General features: G+C 42.0%; 1 protein-coding gene across 30 annotated transcripts in view; it reads right to left on the bottom strand.

Moving 5' to 3' along the window:
- RAPGEF2 (Rap guanine nucleotide exchange factor 2) overlaps positions 1–24,880 on the bottom strand; it is a 326,588-nt gene that overhangs the window by 92,051 nt on the left and 209,657 nt on the right. The gene's annotated exons all lie outside the window — the stretch shown is intronic.

Below are 24,880 nucleotides of genomic sequence, written 5' to 3'. Positions count from 1 at the left end.
CCATCTCCTAGTTTAAAAACTGCTCTGCAACCTTTTTAATGTTAAGTGCCAGCCGTCTGGTTCCACTTTGGTTTAGGTGGAACCCATCTCTCCTGTATAGGCTCCTCCCATCCCAAAAGTTTCCCCAGTTCCTAATTAATCTAAACCCCTCCTCTCTACACCATCATCTCATCCACGCATTGAGACTCTGAAGCTCTGCCTCCCTACCTGGCCCTGCGCGTGGAACTGGGAGCATTTCTGAGAATGCCACTATAGAGGTCCTGGATTTCAGTCTCTTCCCTAGCAGCCTAAATTTGGCCTCCAGGACATCTCTCCTACCCTTCCCTATATCACCGGCTCCTCCCCAGCACTACACATAAGTCTATCCAGATGCCTCGAGAGATCCTCAACCTTTGCACCAGGCAGGCAAGTCACCATACGGTTCTCCCGGTCATCATAAACCCAGCTATCTAGGTTTCTAATGATCGAATCTCCCATTACCAACACCTGCCTTTTCCTAGTGACTGGAGTTCCCTCCCACGGAGAGGTAACCTCAGTGCAAGAGGATATCCTAACACCATCTGGAAGGAGGGTCCCAACTATGGGAAGGTTTACCTCTGCTCCCGTTGACTGCTCTGCTTCCCTGGGCCTTTCATCCTCCTCAACAGCGCAGAGGCTATCTGACCAGAGGTGGGACAATTCTACAGTATCCCGGAAAGCCTCATCAGCATACCTCTCTGCTTCCCTTAACTCCTCCAGTTCCGCCACCCTGGCCTCCAAAGCCCGTACGTGGTCTCTGAGGGCCAGGAGCTCCTTGCACCGAATGCACACATACGCCACCTGCCCACAGGGCAGGTAATCATACATGCTGCACTCAGAGAAATAAACTGGATAGGCCCCACTCTGCTGCTGGGCTTCTGCCTGCATTGTCTCCTGCAGCTACCTAGTTAATGAAAGGGTTTTGTTTAAATTAAGAAGTTTTGAATGTAGTTTAGTTTACAGGTTTTACAGAACAGCAAGTGAACCCTGCCCCCTTCCAAACTCCCTTGCGAAACTCCCTGTTAGCAGCCCTTGGTCGCAAAGCTCCACGGTCGCTTGCGCACTGCTTTATAAAGCCCTGGCCTTCTTGATAGCCCTGCCTACTGACTAAGGCTCAGCCAATTAACAGATCCAGCCTCCCCGTGTCTTTATTTTTCGGGGTGGCCCCAGGTTGCCCTTGCCTCTCCTTGTGTTTAACTGCCTCGACCACAAGGGAACTGGGGGCTGGATGGGAGTATAGGTACTCATGCCCTTTGGTTGCCACAAAGTACTTACGTTTAGCCCTTTTAGAGATGGGGCCAGGGAAGAGGGGGTCTGCACAGGGCATTAGTGATTTTGGAGATCCTTTCACGAAGGGATAGGGCCACCCTGGCGGGAGCCGAGGAACAAAAAACCTCAGAGTCCGAGGGCTCTTCCAATTCCTCTGCGTGAAGCCCCAGGTTAGAAGCGACCCTATTCAAAAGTTCCTGGTGCCCCTTGGCATCATCCTGAGGAACTGGGTGAGGGGCCCCGTGATAGCCTTATCTGGTGACGACGAGAATGATGCTGCTGCTGCGGGAAGCTCCACGTCCATTGGTAGTCCAGCAGCTTGCTCCCCTGGGTCCTCCTGAACCTGCAGGGTCTTACTCCCTGAAGCCCCAAGCAACAGAGGCAGACAGGATACAGAGGCTTCTGACACTGGGAAGGTTGGGTGAACCCCCAGGGGTTCCATGGGTACCATGGTGAAGGCCACTGCATTTGGAGCCATGGGGCAGGTTTCGGTGCTGATAATGTAGTCGATACCACCAGTTCCGGGGATTGTCCCGCAGTCCAGGAATCTTGCTCCGAGCCGGAGCTACCAGCGGAGCGGTCGGTACCAGGCAACTAGGATCGGGATGAGCGGGGGGCTCTTGTCCGACCAGTGCCGATCGCTGTGTCCTGAAGCCGATCCTGTCCGAGCGAGATTGCTTTGGTCGGGCTCTTTGGCACCAATGGCGTACAGTGAATCTGCGTTGGATCGGTCCCGGGATTGGTACCAGGCCCTTGGAGACTGTCGGGACCAGTCCCAGAATTACCAATCGTGGTGTTGAGCTGCCCGGCATGGGTCGTGGCTCGCCTCCAGCCCTCTCCTTTCCCTAACAGGAAGTAGGAGATCTTCTCCTCACAGTCTTTTTCAGCCTCTTCACCGGAGCCATGGAGGGGAACCAGTGCTGGCTCATGGACGGTGCCAGGTGGACCACTGCTCTGGTGCCGGAGTGAGTGCCGACTGCATCAAGAGCATTTTCAGGCGGATATCGGGCTCCTTCTTCATCCTACATTTGAAGGACTTGCCGATACGGCACTTGTAACTTACGTGCCCTTCACCTAAGCACCTTAGGCAGCTGGTATGTGGAACACTGATGGGCTTAGGCCGTTTGCAGCGATCGCAGGGCTTCAAGCTTGCGGACCGGGGCATGCCCTGTCTCGTGGCTGAATTCCGTTCGGGACTAACGAAGAGTTGAGAACTACTACTAAGGGTAACTAAGAATAACTAACTATGTACAACTGTATTACGGGTTTTCAAAGTTCGCAAGAACTGAGAATGAAACAACGCTAACCGAAGCAGAAGAAGTTCCAGCACCGTCACTGGTGGCAAGAAGGAACTGAGGGACAGCGGGGGGAGCCGGTGTCGCCCCTTATACCACGCCATGCAGGCACCATTCCAGAAGGCGCCAGAGCCAGTCCCCTAAGGATACTGCTAAGGGAAAAACTTCCGGCACTGGTGCATGTGGCAAGCACACACACCTAATATGGAATGGACATGAGCAAGCACTCAAAGAAGAATTATCAGTACATTCAGCTTAGTCACTTTCAGAGTGCATTAATTAGCCAATAAGATGCTATAAAAAGTTCATTCACATATCAGTTACTAATTAAATTGAATCTGAAATGAGTGACAATGGTCTCAATTCTGTACAACTGCTTTAAATCTCAAGTACATAACTCATGAGTGGCAGGACTCATTTCAGCAAACTAGTGACATCTCAGCATGTGTTCAGCATAGCTGTTGCACTGGTCTTATAATAGCACTTTTTTTAGAAAAATACCACATACTATGGCATTCTTGTACATCATACTAAGTTGCCCACATATATAGCTGCTCTGAACCAGTAGGATGAGCACAAAGGAAAAGAATCTCAAAAAGATGGGTTAGATCTATCCTGCATACTTGAAGATATGAGGACTAAGCAACAAATGCAAATGTTTTTGCACATACCCACAACTTTATCTCCAACTGAGAAATATAAAATCACTATGATGTCAGAACCAAGTTACACTCAAGATGTGGACTAAAAGTAATGGGATTTTGCTCAGTTAGAGAATGACTTTTACATAATATGGAACTTGTTTCTAGCGAAATGTAAAAAGAGTACAGTATCTCTGGTACCACAAACTGTGAAATTAGAATAATCACAACATTATATACATAGTGGCCCACAACATTGTGTCTACAACGTTTTTATACATTTCTTTTTACTCTGTATAAATAAAACACTGGTTCACTGGTGTCTTATTGGAACAATGTATAGCATAACTTAAGTTTGTCTGGCGTTTGAAGTTTTTCATGATATACCTACGATTTACACTGGATATGGTGAAAGATTATAGCTGTATTGTGGTCATGTTTTCAAAGCTCAATAGAAATGAATAAAATACTATCCATTTATGTCTGTGTTTCAAGAACTTTAATGACAAGTGATTATCAAGTAATGGATAATCAACCTTTCATATTTTTAAAAATATACTTATTGCCCCAGAAGTACAACCAGTCATTCTTCAGGGGCTGAGATATAAGCCTAAACTAGCTTCTGCTTGAGTAATATAGAAGCATACATTTAACTCAGTTGTAAAATGTCCAGCTCTATACACTGTATAAATGAAGTTTATAAGAATGCATCAGGGGACCGTCACATACCCTTTAACAGACTGCAGCCCTGTGTTATTGTAATTCTCATATGACCTTCTAACAATAAATTTGGACATGGGGTATGTTAGTGAATTATTTCTGCTGGCCATTGGAGGTATTGCTGTTACTTTGGCCTGGTCCACACTAACCCCCCACTTCGAACTAAGATACGCAACTTGTTACGTGAATAACGTAGCTGAAGTCGAAGTACCTTAGTTCGAACTTACCGCGGGTCCAGACGCAGCAGGCAGGCAGGCTCCCCCGTCGACTCCGCGTACTCCTCTCGTGAAGCAGGAGTACCGGCGTCGACGGCGAGCATTTCCGGGATTGATCCGGGATCGATTTATCGCATCTAGACAAGATGCGATAAATCGATCCCAGAAGATCGACTGCTTACTGCCGGACCCAGAGATAAGTATAGACGTACCCTTGTATGATATATTGACTAGAATTCTTTTTGCCAAGAAAAGAATAACAAATCCGCTGAGGGGGCCAAATTCTATTCTTAGCTATATTGCATTAAATTCAAAGCAGCTCTATTTATATTAAAGGCCTTACACTAGTTTTCCAACACTGTAAATGAGAGCAGAGAACCTATCCCAAATAAAATATACCTAATAATCTGAAGTACATATTTATCTATTATAACAGAGCATTTCATTACACAATCGCAGCATACTAAATAATCTACTCTTGTCCAATTTCTAATCACTTCAGTGGGACAGGTTAGGACACCGCAATTCTGAATTGCAACTGTTTATGCTTTCATAAACTAACTGGACAAATATAGATTTCAGAATGCACTTGTATGTTTTCAATTCATTTTGATTTGTTTTACTATTAGCTTTAAATCTCATATACTAATGGAAAGCCAAAAAGCCAAAATGTGGCTGTCCAATGAAGCAGTGTTCACCACGAGTAAAACTTTTAAGAGCTCGTATGAAAGTGCTGTATTATGATAAGATTATCTCAAAATCTCTCTTTCCTTTGAGCATAAAATGGCAAAATATATTTTGAAGTCTACAAACATTCATATGAACAGGAAAGAGGCTGTCTTCCCTCCAAGTTAAGTCATTCATATAAATAAGATCTCATGATGCAACTTGTTTCCTTACCAATTACTGTGTAGAAACCTACAGGGTATGACTATACAGCATCTCAGCCTGAGAATCACAGTCCAGGTCAAAAGACTCAGGTATGCAGGGCTCACGCTAGCACTTTAAAAATAGCGGCATATCCAGTGTTTTGAAGTTGCGGCATGGGCTAGAACTCGAGCTTTGAAGCCATCTCCTCCCTAGGCTTTCGAGCGAGAGCCTCAGGCTGAGCCACAACTTGAAAGCACTGTGCTTACACAGCTATTTTTACAGCGCTAGCTGAACCCGCTAGCCCCGAGTCTTTTGACCCAGGCTGCAAAGCTCACTCCAAAATGCTGTTGCGACATACCCAAAGTGAGGCCCAAAGAGTAAGAAACAATAGCCAACAAAATGTTCATTTTTGATATTACTACTAAGATAAATGATCTCTTAATATACAAAATACATGTTTCTTTCATATTTCTAAGAGGAATTATTAAAAAATTTAGGAAGTTTCCTGTGCAGTAAAGAAAGTTTGAGGTTTTAATTTGAATACTGAGACTTTAATTCCCCCCTAAAAAAAAGCCCCTAAAATTAACTGGAATATACTAATTTCAAATTTAAATGGAGACATGAGAACCAGTTAAGGACAGTTTCACAACATCAATTTATTTTTAAGTCTGTTTAAATTCCAATAAGTCTGCAATCACTAAGAATGTTATCATCAAAGAATCACTTCCAAAGTCATAATCTTAAGCTTCATGATAGCAGGGCATCATTAAGCAATATGGTATATTTTACTCAATAGGAAAGAAAAATAATTCATTGATTTTAGGAACCTGAATTTCCCATTTCCTTTGTTAATGCCTGCACCATCCCAATTTATATTCCATGTACTTATGCTTTGGTGAGCTTTACTACACTGTGCCTCCATGTTAAATCACTATTTGGTCCTCTAAAGACAGTCTTTAGATGAAGAGAAGGCACATACCAAGTCTGCAGTCACCCATGTATTCACTTTGGTCCATCAGTTTAATCTACATTCTTATATCACCTTAATATAACCCATGCTAATGCATAAATTTGTTAGAATTGTTAGAATATTCAGTCTCACCAAGTGAAAGTGTACAGAATTAAACTAAAGATTTACATGGTCACCCACAAAAGTAGATAGCAAAACACCCATGAAAATCTATTTAAAAAAAATCCTCCAAAAATAGCACAATCTAAAATAAAGCAAAAATGCAGCTGCTGCACAATCATCATTTTGAATCACCAAGTGCAACTTAACAGGAGGGCAGGAGTGAGTACTGGATCCCTACATGCATAATACTGGTATTTCAAAATGATGATGATGGTCACAAAATTCTGTGTTTATATAAATTATGTTGCATTTTGATGGCTAAAAGGGGAAATGGGCAGATAACCTATCTTCCCCATCCCTTCCTTTTAAACGTGATTAAATAACTTGGTCTTAGAAAGAATGACACTTTTCATTATAAAGTCAACAGGAAAAAACACATTTATATAAAAATGGTGCGTAAAAGCTGAAAGCAATTATTTGTATTCATATAAGAAACTAGTGTGTCCTGTAAAAATGTCAGATTGTTGTTCAGTTAAATGATCTAAATATACCCCACCAACCAGGAAACGTAGTTCAAACACATTTTTAAAAGATAAGCAGATTCCTTTATACATCATTAATATATAATCAGAATAAATATTATCTTGTTTACGCATTCACCAAATAGTGCTTGTAGTGTGCCCTGAGAATCAATAAGCAAAACCAGCTATCTGAGACCAGAGGCAGGAAGGCATTCCAGAGGCCTAGGGTTCTTTGGAGAAAATCTTGCCAGCATCCCCATGAGGTGGAACACAGAGCGAACCAGCACCAGTGTCACTGCTGACCACACCAATAGCAGTGCATCATGGGGATAGAAAGGTAGACCTTCAAGCAGAGTTGTGACTGGCCTTTTAGAGCATTGTAAGGTCCAAACCAACATCTTAAAATCTATCTGGAAGCTCACAGGTAACCAGTGTAAATCCCTCAGCACAGGTGTCGTCTGTTCTTTACAAGACACACTGATTACCAAGTGGGCAGTCAACTCATGCAACAGCTCCAGTTTCCAAATCAATGTAAGATTTAACCACATGGATGATCCGCATCCAAAAGATAAAGCTGCACCTCTTTCTAGCCAAGCATAGATGGTGAAACACCTTCTTAACCCTGCTAATATCCAATTCTCTAACCCAGCATTTCCAAAACTGTGGATTGTGACCCAAAAGGTAACAAGGGGGTCGCAAGACTCTTGTGGTTTCCATCCCACAGGGCTGGCTCCTCATTCCCCATTGTTACCTGGTTCCTGGCACATGGGGTCCCGACACCATTCACTCAAATTTGGCCCAGCCTTCCCCATCAAGGGGGCAAGGACACATCTTAGCAGTACTATGACAGGAATCCATATGCTGGTGCCAGGTTGCAATACCCAGAGCAGAGCCACCCCCTGGGGACAGGAGCCACCACTGTAGGGTCAGTGTAGGGGCAGGCTCACTCTGCAACTCCTGCGTGGCCTCCTAACCCCTGGGGCTGCATCTGATCCTCCCAGGTCTCTCCACCTGGGGGCAAGATCCAACCTGCTTTAGCCACTTAAAATGTTGAGACACCCCCACCTCTCAAACACCTGAGGGTTCCATTAACAGAGGTGAGCCTGAAGGGTGTCGCAACATGAAGAAGTTTGGGAACTACTATTCTGAACACAGCAATTGTTCTAGCCAGAACTCTAAGAACCTAAGTTATAAACTCTGATTGTCAAAGGTGGTTGAATACCATCAACCTTAGGGGCAGTAACTTCTTTTTTTTCTGCTAAACTCAGTTTTATTTTTACTTCTTCCACCCCCACATCCCAACTCTTGTTGGCCTTTCATCTATCTGTTGAGTCCTATCTGAAATACAGATGAGCTCTCTGGGACAGAGACTGTCATCTCTGTTTCTTGTCCATATAGTACCAAGCACAACGGGATCCTTGATTAAGATTCCTAGATGTTTCTGTAACACAAATGATGATATAACGGGAGGAGTCATCAGATGGCACTGTTACAAATAGTCTTCCAAGTTCTTTTTCTTAGCATGTGAATGAATATTCAGTCCTTGAAAAATACATGTATTTTAGTTTGCTAATGCAAGGGTCCTATGTAGAGGAAGTTGTTGCAAGCAGCAAGAAAGGCTGGCTTTCTGCTAAGATCAGCTCTTGGTGCAAAGTTGCTTCCTGGAAATCTGTCAGTGTGTGGGCTGAGATTTCTGGAAAAAGGGATTGTATGCATGCCATTTGCAAATGTCTCTCTTCCAAGACTCGTGTTCCATGTGAAAATAAAGCACGTTTCACTTAGAATATACCCATGTCACCAATTTCTCCTCCACTGGGAGCCAATCTGTGAGGCCCTGTAATTGGGCTACTGCTCAGCAGAAGGGCAACAGTAGTGTCAAAAAGGACGCACTGGTGACAATGGTAATAATGACATATGATCTCCATCAACTTGTGATTTTCTCCCAACCTACCAGCTGAACGGTCCCTTTTTGATTAAGTTTCAGCTATCTCACTTTAGAAATCAGTAGCTCTGAGATTCAGTAAAAAGTTAACTTTAAAAGCTAATAAATCAAGCAATTGTGCTATGATTGCTTTAAAAAACAAAAATCAGTGGCCATCTCTGTGCTTAAGCAATTACTACCACTTCAGAACTCATCAGCGCTTCTCTTGAGAAAGTCCACTGTATAGTATTTATTAAAGGTTTCAAACTGGATGAGAACAAGGGAAATGTTGATTCTGCTGCAATTTTATTTCTCCGTCTAAATCTGGAGGCTGGTCAAGCAATTGCCTCTCTCCAATCATAACTTAAGTATTGAAACACAAATGTATCCCTCATCTGTGTTATCAACACTTTAGGTTACAGTAGAACCTCAGAGTTATGAACACCTTGGGAATGGAGGTTGTTCATAACTCTGAACAAAATGTTATGGTGGTTTTTCAAAAGTTTTCAACTGAACATTGAACTAATGCAGCTTTGAAACTTTACTATGCAGAAGAAAAATGCTACTTTTAACCATCCAAATTTAAACGCAACAAGCACAGAAACAGTTTCCTTTCCTTGTCAACTTTTTTAAACTTTCCCTTTATTTCTTTTCAGTAGTTTACGCTTAACACAGCACTGTACTATATTTGCTTTTTTATTTTATCTCTACTGCTGCCTGACTGCATACTTTCAGTTCCAAATGAGGTATGTGGTTGATTGGTCAGTTCATAATTCTGGTGTTCCTAACTCTGAGATTCTACTGTATTGGAATTGAAAGTTTTAAAATTCCAATACACTTCTCACTATTTAAGATGGGTTTTTGTTTGTTTTGTTTTTTTGATTAATTTTCTGCTGTTAATTTGTATCTTCATTTCATTGAGGACAATGAAAATCAGCAGGGCCGCCCAGGGGAGGTGAGGGGGGAGGCAAGTGGGGCAATTTGCCCCAGGACCCGGGCTCTGCAGGGGCCCCCAAGAGAACGGCTGAGGGTCCCACCCCAGTCCCAGCCCGACCCAGCCTCCGCCACTCTCCAGGAGCCTCAGAACATCCAGGAGCATCCCTGAACAGCTGCAGTGTGGCTCCGGCGGGGCCTGAGCTCCTCCCCGCTCAGAGCCGGGTGGTAAGGGGGCGGGGCTGCGAGCTCCAGGCCAAGCGGAGGGAGCTCAGGCCCTGCTGGAGCTCCCAGCCCCGCCCCCTTACCACGCAGCTCTGAGCGGGGAGGAGCTCAGGCCCCGCCGGAGCCACGCTGCACTGCTGTTCAGGGACACTCCATTAGGGCTACCATCCCTTTCACTTCTCAAATGCCAAATTATAGTCTATATTTAATTTCAGTGCAATAGGGAGATTCATGTCAGGGGAGGGTAGCTTCATTTAAAAACAGCCACTGGGGGAGGGATCACATGAGAAGAGCAATATCGTACACCACTTACCTCCTTCCCAACCCTACCAAGGGAGACCCCCACCCTGCATTCCCTGAGGCTTCAGAGGGGTTAATTCAAACTTTTGTACTGGTGACCCCTTTTACATAGCAAACCTCTGAGTGCGACCCCCCCTTATAAATTGAAAACACTTTTTTATATACTTAACACTATTATAAATGCTGGAGGCAAAGCGGGGTTTGAGGTGGAGGCTGACAGCTCGCGACCCCCAGTAATAACCTTGAGACTCCCTGAGGGGTCTCGACCCCCAGTTTGAGAACCCCTGGGTTAATTTAATTTTAGCACCCTGTGTCCATTCACATTTATGTGCTATTTTGAGCATTTCAGTTTTCACAACATAGGCTCATCCCAGATTCTGGAACAAGCTCAAATGCTCAGTTCGTGGAGTATGTACATAGTCTATACTAAAGACAAACCCACAGTAACCGTCTCCAGTTTGTGAGGACCACCATGGAGCCAGTCTCTAGGAAACAGATAAATGCATGGAGGTTAAGTCCACTAATGGCTATTAGCCAGGATGGGTAACGAATGATGTCCCTAGCCTCTGTTTGTCAGGGGGTGGAAAAGGATGGCAGGAGAGAGATCACTTGATCATTACCTGTTAGATTCACTCCCTCTGGGGCACCTGGCATTGGCCGCTGTCGGTAGACAGGATACTGGGCTGGATGGACCTTTGGTTTGACCCAGTATGGCTGTTCTTATGTTCTAACCTAAATGAACCCAAAGTTATGGAGACAGATATGAGTCAAGGAGGCCAGCAGAGTATCAGAAACCTGGAAAAATCTCTGACTGGATGGTCTCAGGCGTTTGGTCACAAGCTGAGGTGGTTCAGAAGTTTTGGATTTTTTTAAGCAGCATTTTTTTATTGTTTCTTTAAACAATCAAACACAGCAAGCAGCAAATATTTGGCCACACACTTCTGAAACCCCAAACCATATTCAGGTTTTGGCAGACTAATTCAGTTTTTCAATTAAAAAACCCACAAATTTTGAAAAAAAGCAGACATTGTCTGATTTTTTTCTGCTTTTTAAAAACCCCTAGTTTTCGATCCAAAAAAAGTTTTGATGAAAAATATTTGTCCAACCCTTTTAATGAGCGTTAGTGCCTTTTAGCACTAGCTGATGCTGAGAACCAGTGATACCTTGTAAAAAAGTTTTCTCAAAACTGGGTTTGTGCCGAGATGTGGAAGGTTTTTTTTTCCCTGGGTGGGGGGGGGAGCAAGTGGGGCAATTTGTCCCGGGCCCCGCAGGGGCCCCCACGAGAATATAGCATTGCAATTTTTTATGGAAGGGGACCCCGAAATTACTTTGCCCCAGGCCCCCTCAATCCTCTGGGCGGCCCTGAAAATCAGTGACATTGGTTTCACTTTCAAGTTTTCACTGTTCTAAAAGTTGGACTGCAAACACTATTGGGGAATATTAAAAACACCAAAAGCAATCCCTATAAACTTCTATGGTTATATTTTGTAACTTTTTAAAAAACAAAACCTAAAGTTTGAACCGAATTTGAGGTGATGATGTCTCAGAATATTCTTTCCAAGACCAATGCAGTAATTGAGAATCTTGTGTTTCCATTGAATACACTGGATCTTGGATCAGTTCCATAAAAGATAGAGATAATTAAGGTATGTCTACATAGCAATGTAAGCCCAGGGTTAGTAAAGCTCAAGCTAGCAAATTCTCAAGTTAGGAAGTTTGTTTATCTAGGGCTTGAGAATCTACACTAATTTGTAACCCCAGGTTCGGAATTGTTCAATGCTGGGTCCCAACCTGGGGCTCCAGCATCTACACTATTATACTAGCCCAAGTCCAACCATCCATATCCCAGACTTCCTAGCACCCAGGGCCGTCCCTACCCATACGCAAAATATGCAGCTGCATAGGGCACCAGGAAATTTGGGGCACCAAATTTCTTAGTGCCCTACTCAGTTGCATGCTGCTCCAGCCCCTGCTTTGCTCTTCCACATGGCCCCTGCCCCAGCTCCGCCTCTTCCCACCCCTGCTCTGCTCCAGCCCCACCTGCACTCCACCCCTTCCCCACAGCCCCCGCCCCTGCTCCGCCTCACCTCTTTCCACCCCAGCCCCACCCCCACGCCCCTGAGGACTGCAGCAGTGGGCAGGCCTGCACTCACTGGCGGCAGTAAGTAGAATGACCCGGCCCCAGCCTGCTCCACTCCCCTGACTCCCAGCTGTGCTGCCAGCGAGTGCTGAGGGTGGTTCCCTCCTTTCCACCAAGCCTGGGAGCGGAGCAGGCTGTGGCCGGGTCGCTCCACTTCCTGCCCTCCCCCCGCAGAGACCTGGGGCCAGCCCCTGCAGAGGCCTGGGGGGGGCTCTGTAGGGCACCAAAATGGCTAGGGATGACCCTCCTAGCACCCTCCCGAAATGAGGCCCTTTTAGCCCTTTGTTCATAATGCAGTGTGGGAAAACTTGAGTGCCCACCAAACTTGACTATCCCAGAGGACAAAGAAAGTCAGCCCATGGGATTGAAGAATCCTTTTGGCGGACTCCCAGAGCACAATTCCAATTCTACACTGCAAAGCAAAAGGGCTTGAACCCTGGGTCCCAGCTTGACTGAGGCTCAGACCCTTCACTTCTGTGAGGTCCTGGGATAACACTATTTGTGTGTTGAGCCTGAGTTCAAACCCTGGGCTTCCACTGCAGTGTAAACATAGAATTTTTATGTCTAAGGTAACATGACCCTTCAGAGGTATGGTATCCAGAATATTTTCAACATTCTGAGTCAGTCCCTATTTTCCTTCTTAAGTGAAAGGTCTATAAAAAAATCCATACAGCAATCTACACACCCAGCTCAGTGAGGGAGGCTTGATGCTGCTATCATGAAATACTTCTTGGGCCTCTGATCTATGGGGGGAAAAAAGGCTTTGACCTCAGAGATTCCCAATTCACAGTAACAAAAAGATACACAAATCAAGGGTGTAATGTAAGGGTGGTAACAAAATCTTCCATGATTCAACAAGTGATGGATGCTGAACACTTTTCCTCCCAGGCTCCAATGACTGTCGGACTGGCCAATCTTTCTTGATGTAGTGGGAATCTCTTGCACAACTATCCCATTCGCAGAGAAAATAGCAGTACTTTGTGTATCCAGTCTGCAGACCAATCAAGAGAGCAACAACCTTCAAATCGCCACAAAGCTGCCACTCATGTTGGTCATAATTTATACACCTCAAAAGTTGTTTCATGTTGTCATAGGTTTCCTTCATATGGACTGCATGGCCAACTCGAATTGATGGCAAAACATTGCCATTATGCAGTAAAACAGCTTTAAGACTCGTCTTCGATGAATCAATGAACAGTCTCCACTCATCTGGATGGTGAACAATGTTGAGGGCTGCCATCACACCATCGATGTTGTTGCAGGCTACAAGATCACCTTCCATGAAGAAGAATGGGACAAGATCCTTTTGACGGTCATGGAACATGGAAACCCTAACATCACCTGCCAGGAGATTCCACTGCTGTAGTCTGGAGCCCAACAGCTCTGCCTTACGCTTGGGTAGTTCCAAATCCCTGACAAGGTCATTCAGTTCACCTTGTGTTATGAGGTGTGGTTCAGAGGAGGAGGATGGGAGAAAATGTGGGTCCTGTGACATTGATGGTTCAGGACCAGAAGTTTCATCCTCTTCCTCGTCTGACTCAAGTGAGAATGATTCTGGTGCATGAGGAACTGGCAGTCCTTCTCTGTGGGGTACTGGGAGTATAGCTGATGGAATGTTTGGATAATGCCCAGTCCACTTTTTCTTCTTTGACACACCTTTCCCAACTGGAGGCACCATGCAGAAGTAACAATTGCTGGTATGATCTGTTGGCTCTCTCCAAATCATTGGCACTGCAAGAGGCATAGATTTCCTTTTCCTGTTCAACCACTGGCGAAGATCTGTTGCACAAGTGTTGCAGCATAAAAAGTTTGCAGCCAAAAAAAAGGGGATAGGCTTTCTTAACCATAGTGGTTAGACTGCGCTTTTGTGATGCAAAAGTCACTTCACCACAAACATAGCAGAAGTTATCTGCACTGTTCACAGAAGTACGAGGCATCTCTCCTCACTTTGGCTAAACAGAAATGTGTCCCTTTGCAAAATCAAACACTGACAAATAAGAGACGACGACACTGTATGATTTCTAGAGCTGATATAGGGCAATTTGTTCAGCAGAGTGATGTAAGCTTCGTTATGATTGCATCATCCATGACTTCTAGGAATAACATGATGCAATTCATATCATGTATGACGCAATACCAGCTTCAGATTGCATCATTCATTGTTTTGCCTAAAAAGCAAGTACTGTCCAAACCCAGTCATAGATTTATTCATAGATCCAGTCAAAGATGTATTTTAGTCATTTCTGGTTTAAACTGAGATCCCTTCCCTTTATAACTCACTTATCCTCTGCCATTCCCAAGTCAAGGGTCGTATATACTGACCCAATAGCATATCTTGAAAACTAGAGCCAATCAACAATTTTAAGCATAGTTTTCGTTCTCAGTGACCCAGAATTAGTAAAGTTTGACTACATTTATTTCAGAAGCATTTTGGCTGTAGAGCAGTGTAATCAGTCAAGGAGACAGAGCCAGCGCTCCTGAAGTCACACAGCAATGGCTGCAAGGAGCGGCACTCATACCATGCATATATGTTACTGCTCTAAGCAGAAATTTCATATCCTCATTTCCATACTTGACGAATATGCATTGCTTTACTTGCGTGAATTCTCCTCTGTCCCACAAAGACAGCTCCTCTCTCGTAACTGGCTCTGTCTTCTCCCTTGGTCTCACAGAGATATGGTTAGAGTGACTTCCCATATAGTGCCACTCTATCCATTGCACTGACCAATGTTCTAGTCATTACTCTGGCCAGACTGGGTCCAAACAGGGTCCTATGGTTATAGTCTTGGAGTACTCTAATGGGGGTCTCTATGGCTTAGAGTCCTAGAGCAGTCTAATCACAAACATATGGCCTAGAGCACCTGCCCCACACTGCTCCCCTGAGTGGGTGTCTGAAATTGGAAGTCTCTTAGCAGATCCAAGAGATCTAACATCTCTGGACAGATACAAAAAGATAGCTGGCAGCAGGCTGTCCCTCCTCACTCAGACACCCAAGCCCCAGCCTGACTCTAAAAGGGTAGGCCAGACAAGGGAATATTCCTCTTCACCAGGACCAGCTTGTGGACAAGAAAGCTCCTGAAGAGTCTTGCTGCTATGATTCTGTGTGCACCTCTTGGTAAAGCAAAGGGAATTTGTCACGGAGTGTCAGGAGGAAAACTGAAGGTCTTAGGGGGTGGAGTACTGCCTCTTGCACACTACAATTCTTGCTGTCCATAAAGGGCTTCTAGGGCTGCTCCCCTTACTCTGCCCCCACTGTGCTGAACAGTTTAACTTTTTAATAGTTGGGGTCTTTCTCCCTATTGCTACCATGAAAGAGCCTGTGATCTAGACTTATTCCTATGTAGGCAGAGTGCCCCACAAAGGTTCCTAAAAACCAGGGCTTTGGAGCGGAGCGCAGAGCAGCTCCGGAGCAGTGGAGCTGCAGGTTTTTGCCTGGAGCTGGAGCGGAGCCAGAGCATAGCTCCAAAGCCCTGCTAAAAACACCCCAAATTTTTAATGGATATATATTGGGCTATTACTGGGCCCCAACTACTCTTTTTAAAGTGAGAGTAAAAAATAAAAATGAGGACAAACCCCTCTTAATTGTCATTTAAGAAGATTTCAAATGTAAGACTTACAAAATTCCATGACAGTAGTTTCTAAAAGAAACTATACAGCATCACAAGAAGAATCAAAATGGAGTCATTTTTCTACTCCTCTCTGACCAGAAACCTGAACTTTATTTCTCAGAAGATATAAAAACAGGACCAAAAAAAAAACAACCTACTTAAATTTCTTTTGTCCAGCCCCACTTCCTTTAGCAAATGAGCTCAGACAAACTGTGCAACAGGCAGGGATAGACACTCATGTTTGGAACACACCATTATAAAAAAGGGTGTTGACGAACAGTCTGGAATAAAGAGAGTTAAAATTTGCCAGCTGGTGATTTTTTTGGGAAGGGAGCGGGAAGAAAGGTTCCATCTAGTTATCTGTAGAAATTTGAGCCCTACCCTGGTCAGAGGATAACTGGAAGCAGAGCAACACACCTTATGGCTGTTGAAATACTTTTGGCTGCTTACTTGAGAGAAAGATCAAGGACTCAAGCGCAGAGTTGATACAGGTGCATGAGGAGGAAAAGTGTCTGAGGAGGGGACCCAGTGCGGGGAAGGCCAGCCTTTGAAAATCTAAGAACTGAAATTTAAAAGACCAATTCAACTCTAACAGTGCTTCTAAACACAGCACTGTGGGTTTGCATGTTTACTGTATTTCAAAAAATTAATTTACCAATCAAATGTGCTCAGTTTACAAATACAATTTTTTTTTTCTAACTGCCAGACCTACATTCTGAATGTAGGATCAGTCTCCCCAACTGTGTTCTACTTCTCAAGTGTCATCTCCTGTAATAAATGTTCTGCAGGCCAAATTAGGCTATATTGACACCTGTGTAACTCCAAGAGCATTCAACAGGTTTGCAGAAATGTGACAGATTGGAATTTAGTAAGCAATTCTATTTATGGTGTAGAAAGATTCCAGCTCACACTCTAGGCTCTGCAGGGCTCAGGCAAGCAAAAAGCAATAAAAAACTATTTTTAACTCTAAAGCAAGCAGACGTGACTGAATACACAAAAGGACCAGACCTGCAAAACAGCATGATGTAATTTATATATCCTCAACTCTTCAGTTGAAAGCATATTTCGATTCTCTTCTTCCCTGCTGTAGTGTCACAATATTAGAGTTGACCGTAAACTAATAAATCCAACTCAGTTGTGTGTCCAAGTGGCTTATGCAGTACCCAACAGAGACTGGAGCTTGGAAAACAGCAAGCTGGGTGAGACTTCAGACATGAAACTGAGGATATAGGTCAGGAGTTCTCAAACTGGGGGTCGGGATCCCTTGGGGGTCGCGAGGTTATTACATAGGGGTCGTGAGCTGTCAACCTCCACCACAAACCCCGCTTGCCTCCAGCATTTATAATGGTGTTAAATATATTAAAAAGTGTGTTTAAATTTATTAGGAGCTTGCTGTGTGAAAGGGGTCGCCAGTAAAAAAGTTTGAGACCCACTGGTATAGGTTGAGTGCAAGAAATGGCAGAGATTACATTGAAATCTTTGACTGACTATGTCTGCTGTTTATTATCCATTACCAGAAGTATAGTCTACAAGTGCCAAAAGTGCAGTTTCTGTAATTAGACTGACAAGAGTCAAGGAGATCAACTTGGTACTTCAGAATAATTTCCTCTGTGATCTCAACCCAACACAAATATGTGATACTGGCAGATAGTTACTTGGATTGTTAATATCAAGCATGTTTCTTGAGCCAAAGACACACAACAGCTTCCTCAAGAGAAGCCAGCACTCCTTAATGAAGGCACTGAATCTCCACCAAAAGTGGACCCAGTACTTCCCTACTGGTTTTCTCTAGTCAAGGACATGAATCTAAAGAAGAGGTGACAGGACAAAGTGCTTCTAACATCTCTGATAACTTATTGAATGTCAGTGATCTAAACTCCGTTAAAAAAGCCTTGACATTTGTCTTTTCAAACGTTTTCTCCGCAACCAAAGCAGTGAAGCCCAAATCTACACAATTATATACTGTTGGACACAGTAAGCAGCACAATAAAGGTTACAATTGGTCACTGAGTACTAATACAGTCTGGTGCCATGGGTCACTTAATACTTTTGTTGCAAGAGAGAAAACATTGATGGTTTACAAAAAGATGCTTTAGTTTCCAGATGGGGTCAAGACGATATATTACCAGGTTCATATGCTGGAGACCATCTGTGTAGATCTTTGTAATACAAAACGTGTTATCACACTAGTGACCAATATTTTTTCACTGATTCTACAAAATAAAATGTGTCAGGTGCAAGATTGTTTCATCGTGGCTAAATCCTAAAATATTCATGTTTCCCAATTTTCTCTTCTAAAACACTTAACATTGACTCTATTCACCACAAAGTATCTTAGTCAGTGGGACTTGTCATCAAATACTTGTAGATAATGAATTCTGGCAACAATTTGTGTTTCAACACACTTAAATGTATTATAAGCATCTAAGCTACCCAAAATCGAGAAAAACTGTGTAACTTTACTTCCACTAACTTTGCAACATCTCCAAATTGAAAAACAGATTACTGAGAAATTTACAGAAAGGCTTCATTTATTATGTTTTACAGAGTAAGCGTTTTACCTATACCATATTTTCTACTAGCACTACCAGGGGAATCAAAAAATTAAAATCCTCATAGGTTTTATTAAAGATTTCTGATAGCCTAAGAAATTTAGTTATATGTGTCTGATATAACCAGCCTATTAAGTGCTTATTATGAGAAACTAGGTTCCAGCACCTTCAGTAAAATTAGTGAAAAGGCTGACCTAATGAACATTCCTTATACTAAGGTGTTACAATTTATTGCCTTATAATGTGGTAGTTAAGAAAATATTTATTGTGAAACACATACTGATTTATTTCCTGATAATCACTTTTCTTTGACTAACATTAACAAATTTGGATTTAAGAATTTCCAATGTATAATCCAGGAATGACAGAGATGAGTTTAACATAATATAGATATTTAACCAATCCAAGTTTATAACTCATAAATATGGTTCCTCAATGGATAATTTGTCAAATTATGAGCTGTTACTACATTTTGATATACTGTAGTTAATCACGTCACTAATTCTGCAACCAATTCACATGCCCAGAAAGACCAGAGTTATGATTTTTCAGACGTAACAAACATGATATACAGTATACTAAGAGTACAAACCTTTTGCCACGTGGGAAAATTAATAATTAGAAACTGAGACACAAGACTTCAGCTGACTAGGGGCTGCTCTTATCTCTAACAGACATTCTGCTGCTTCAGGTACATAGCCTTTAACTGCCAGCCTTATTTGCTGGTGTTTTTATCCTATACTCTTTATTTTCTCTCTTTTTAAGCACAAAACACTCCATTTATTTTTTGCACTTGGGTTTGTGATCTGCTTTTGTCCTTATTAACCTGTGCAACAGAAGCAAATTAAGACAGACAATCACATAAAAAGGGATTTTATTTTCAGAGGGGATGAGCACCTGCAGCTCATATCAAGTTCAACTGTATTTGCAAGGACAGTAGAACCTCAGAGTTACAAACACCTCGGGATGGAGGTTGTTCGTAACTCTGAAAAAAAAAGCTATGGCTGTCCTTTCAAAAGTTTACAGCTGAACACTGACTTAATACAGCTTTGAAACTTTATTATGCAGAAGAAAAATGCTGCTTTTAATCATCTCAATTTATGTGAAACAAGCCCAGAAACTTTCCTTATCTTGTCAAATCTTTTTTTTAAAATTTTCCCTTAATTTTTTTAGTAGTTTACATTTAACACAATACTGTACAGTGTTGTTCCTCCCCATCCCCTCTTGCGGCTGCCTGATTGCGTACTTCCGGTTCCAAATGAGGTGTGTGGTTGACCAGTCAGTTCGTAACTCTGGTGTTCGTAACTCTGAGGTTCTACTGTAAAATCAGGCCCAATGTTTCTACAACTTATTAACCATCCAGAGTCAGCCTCTAAGGCAGTATACCAGACTAGGCAGGCCCATTTCTACATTCTGGATGCTGATAATATATATGTACAATAGTCACTGTGTGAGAAAGATGTGAAAATATCTAATCCACTGTGCATTCTTATAAACCTGACTACTTAGGAGCACTTACCACCACTGGATTGGCCACCTATGATATTATAAGAGTGGTTGGGAGCACCGTTTATTATTAAGGTTGCCCAACACTTCCTGTTAGAAGATACTGTTTTCAGTTGCTTATATCTTTGCCAAAAACTTTTAACCATTTCGCCTGAAATGTGCGAGGTCTGCCTCAGACTGATGTTTTTTTTGGAAATTTCAGTCAAAAAAGTTCAGCCATTTCCAAGAACGAGGCTAGGGAAACCTACATTGTTTTGCCCATGTTAAAAAATTCTGGTGACTTTTTACTTAGAAAGCTCTAACACCTCCAATGCTCTGAATCAGGAATGTGAAACTTGGCAAGGGATAGGGTTACCAGATAGCAACTGTGAAAAAATGGGACAGGGGGTGGAGGTAATAGGTGCCTATATAAGAAAAAGTCCCCAAAAAATGGGACTGTCCTTTTAAAAAGGGACATGGTCATCCTAGCAAGGGATGGCCTTTGTGTCAGAGATGTGCCTTTTGTTGTCTCTGTAAAAAAAAACCACACACATTTAGCCAAGTTATAAACCTTTGGAAAAATCACAAGTTATAAGCTTTTGAAAAAAATTGCAGTTTGCTTATGTTCAGTAGAGACCTGGATTTTCGCAACTAAAATCTCTCAAGATTCCATCCTCGTTGAGCATGCTTCAGACTCCAACCACTCCTAATGTTGACCAGATTGCATGTGTGCCATCATGACAGAGCAAGTGAGCATGCTCCAGCCCAGGGATACAGCGGCAAAGCCAAACTTACCCTGTTAATTGCTGCAGCAGGCCTGGCTAGGGCTAGACACCAGAACTGAGTGCAGGGAGACAATCTATCATGGGCTTTCGATAACCCCCGACTGCCTCCCAGGAATGTGGAGGAGGAAACTGCCCCCTAGCTAAATCCAAGACTAATTTCATTGGCCTTAAGAGAGAGACTACTTCAAAGTGAATGTAAGACATGGATAAGAATAAGTGGATGGGACCATCCAATCTGGATGCATTGTTCAGTTTGTGGTGGTAAATAAGAGATGTCAAATATACAAAAATATCCACAGCAAGCCCCAATGCGTATTTCATTGAGATGAGCTAATATCAACCAACAGTGATAGCTACGCTGTGCAGCAGAAAACAATAGTGGACTTTACTGAATTTTTTTAATGTTCCGGTAATAGCTAATCCAAGTGACCACATGATTATACTACAATTATTCTTGTCCTCTCCCCTCCATCTCATACTACATCACTCATGTATTACATACATCTTGTTTCCAGAAAAGTGAATGTATGAATAGTCATTTCTCCTCCAGAACCAAAAAGAAAGGTCTCAATTTCCTCTGCTTGGTTTTGTGTTTATATCCGATTAATATATGTACTAACCCATAGTCTTAAAAGAATGTACAAAATTAGAATAGGAAATAAAAATGATCAATTGACACAATGCTGACTAAAAGACTTTTCTCATCCCCTGACTCAACAGCTCACTCTCATTCCTGTAAAAAATAACCCATAATACCCCATATTAGGATTATCAGATCCATGTTCTGGTGGACCAAAAGAATGAGGTGAGTCCAATGCAGAGCTGAGGACCGCACAACACTCTGCCAGTAGCCCACCAGTTTAAACCATGCACTTCATATGATTGTAATGGCTACACAATCATATAAGGAGAAAACAATTGAGCTAATCTGCCAGTGAAACATGCCCATCATTACTACATTGTATTTCAAAGCAATAACTTTTATCCATTAAACTCGATTGTGCACACGACTCCAGTGTATCCTGCAATTCATGAGTTAGTCATCATGCATGAACAATAGCGTATAAATATAATGCTTATTTCATACCCCAGTTTTCAAAGGAAGATAGGAATGGACTTTTTGAATTTAGTTAATACAGTGTTAACATTCCATAGTTAAAAAAAAAAAAAAGACAGGGAAAAGATAAGGTTCTCAAAGTGACATTTAAATCACTCACATTGTACATGCTGTATATATTTACATAAACTATGTTTAACAGTAGATGTGTAACTAATTTCCAAAATACAATATGGAGACAGTATGGATAAATGAGCATTATATGAGAACCTTAACATCTGCATCCCTTGACTTTTTGTTTAAATACATAATCTTAACATTGACCTATTATTATTGCATTATTATTAATATTGGTTTGCATTTCCTTGGCTTTTTAAAAGAAAAAAACAGACATAAAAAGCTCATGCATTCTAGAATGTAAGTGATCTGAATCAGACTTTGTAGTACACACCTAATTTTGATTAGTTCTGGCGTTTAATTTTCATAACTCACTGATGTATGCAGTGTAGTTGTAGTGTCGGTCCCAGGATATTAAAGAGACCCAACTTCTGTTGGTGAAAGAGAGAGAACAAGGTTTTGAGCCACACAGAGCTCTTCTTCAGGAATGGAAAACCTGCAAAACACTTTCAAAAGACGAGCTTGGGAGATGGAACTCATAACTCTGATAGACACTAAAAATCATGGACTGAATACTCACACTGAATTTATGACTTATTGCCACATTCTGTAACCCGCTACCCCCTTTTTTTTGTTCTATGACTTAGAGGTGCTACTGGGCCACTCTACCTTGAATGGTCCCTTAGAATATGTGCTAACTTCTTATGCTAAACAATCTGTTCCACTTTGCATTTAACTGTAACACTTGGCGTATATTTACACTGCAAAGAAAAACCGCAGCTGGCCTGTGCCAGCTGACTCTGGCTCCTGGGGCTTAGGCTGTAGGACTATTTCCCTGCAGTATAGACTAACGGGCTCAGGCTGCAGCCCGAGCTCTGGGACTCTCTCCACCTCACAGGGTCCTAGAGCCAGGGCTCCAGCCTGAACCCAGAAGTCTACACTGCAATTAAACGGCCCCTTAGTCAGAGTCAGCTGGCACACTGCAGGTGTCTAATTGCTGTGTAGATATCCAGACATGAAGAAGAGATCTGTGTAGCTCAAAAGCTTGTCTCTCTCACCAACAGATGTAGAAATTACATCACCCTCTCTAATAACTCACTGTGGCAGAAGTGGCAAATGTAAAGCTTTGTGTTTTCTATTAATTTCAGTATCAAGACATTTTTCTGCAGCAGTGGGCCAACAGAACAACAATACATCTGGAAAAGAAGTAACTATAATGGTAGGAACTAAGGGTATATTTACAGTTTTAAAACTAGCAGCAGCAAATTGGAGCCCAAGTCCAAATATCTACAGTTATCTTTAGCACCATAGCGTGAGCCTGAGTCTGTAGACCTGGACTCTGAGACTTGCTGCCTTGGCTTTTAAAATGCAGTGCAAACATACTCTAATTTAAATTCTTACACATAGAGCTAAAGCCTGTGAATCGATGCGACACTTGCACTCTGCCATTTGCAAATTGTTCGGGCAGGTCAAGCTGGGAAAGAGTACCCTAGGATGTCACAAAGGGGATAGGGCTTCTTTAATAAGACATAAAATTTTGGCGTATGCTAACAGGGCCTGCTCAGCAGTGATTTTTCAAATCAGAACATTTTCATATTTCCTTTACTCTCAGATCCTGTCACCTACCAACAAAAACTATGTGCATTTTTTTAACAATAGCAAGAAAAAAAATGTATGCCTTGAAACTTTGAAGTTCTTCCCCCACCAATAACTCACTAACCAGTTTTGAGATTTTCCCTCCTGTTTTCCAATGAAATCACCTCTGAGCTGAGAACAATCATTGAAAGTTTCAACCCAAAAAAGAAATTTTCATGTTATGAACATGTGACAGACTTAAGCTTACATCAAGGCTTTCATTTTAACTACTGCTTTTGTTTATACATATATATTTATATATATATAAAACCTTGTACTAGGATTATGTCATGAAATATGATTCTTCTCATTTTACATGCATATGGTGATCTTATTAGGTTAGGTTTTCTAATTTATCAAGGTATCATTTGAGGGTTTAATTTCTCACTCCTATTTTCAATTTTCTAGAATATATTCCTTACAGTGAAATGCTTGATCTATTTGATTACATTAATTTGAAATAATATTAGAGTATAAGAGGCACAATTTATAAACATTTTGATTTGCAGAACAACAAGTTTATCCTTTTTTCCCCACGACCCACAAGTAATTGCTGCATTTTCTTTAAACTCTTACTCTATTACTACAGCATATCTAAAGCCTTGAAAGAACATTCTTAGAGGGAGAAGTAGAAGGAATGAGAATAATGAAGATGACAACTAAGTGAACACCAGCACCAAACACAACTTTATCATTTTCAATTCAATTTGTAATCTTACAAACATCCTCAATCAGACCTGGTAGAACTTATTTGAGAGAGAGAAGTAGCTCAGTCTCCATGATATTTCAATCTTTTCATTAGTATCAAATTCTTTAGTGCACCATGAACAGCCAAGAGTTTGGTAATGTGAACTCTCTTATAAGGAGAATGAAACAAGGCCATTAAATTCATTACATTCAAGCTTCACAGCATGAACCAATATAGTTTTCAATAAGAGGTTCCACACTATGTCTGCTACATACGTTATGGAAGTCTATTCAACTTTTTGTGAGGCATTTCTAGATTAATTTCTGCTTTTCTATGCATTTCAAAGTCACTGCATCTTACTTGCATTGAATGTATGAATAAAATATTTCCATATAAAGTTTCTCCCATCATATCCTTCCAGTACTTTTAATCTCTAAATGTCTCATACACAGTACACCATTTCTGTGTACTGTATATTCTACTACATTACATACACGTGCATGTCTATACACATTCACATTATCTGTAAAAGCCTTTCTGAATTACTGAAGAGACTGAAAATTGTACTGCATAAACTGATAACACTGTAAGTATTAAGTAACAGCATTAACTGTTAGAAAATTAATTACAGTTTCCAAGGTTTTTCTTTTATAAGAACAGTCTACCAACTCACATTTTTTGACACTTGAGACTCAGACTCATAAGATTTGCTGTTCTCACAAATAACAAAGAGTGGTTGCCTATGGGATTACAGCATGGCAAAAGTGTAGCTGACTCATGGGATCAATTATAAAGCACCAGTACTTATGGCTT

The sequence above is a fragment of the Chrysemys picta genome, chromosome 5 (assembly GCF_011386835.1).
Source record: "Chrysemys picta bellii isolate R12L10 chromosome 5, ASM1138683v2, whole genome shotgun sequence".
Taxonomy (NCBI): Eukaryota; Metazoa; Chordata; order Testudines; family Emydidae; genus Chrysemys; species Chrysemys picta.
This window is presented reverse-complemented; position numbering and strand designations above follow the sequence as displayed.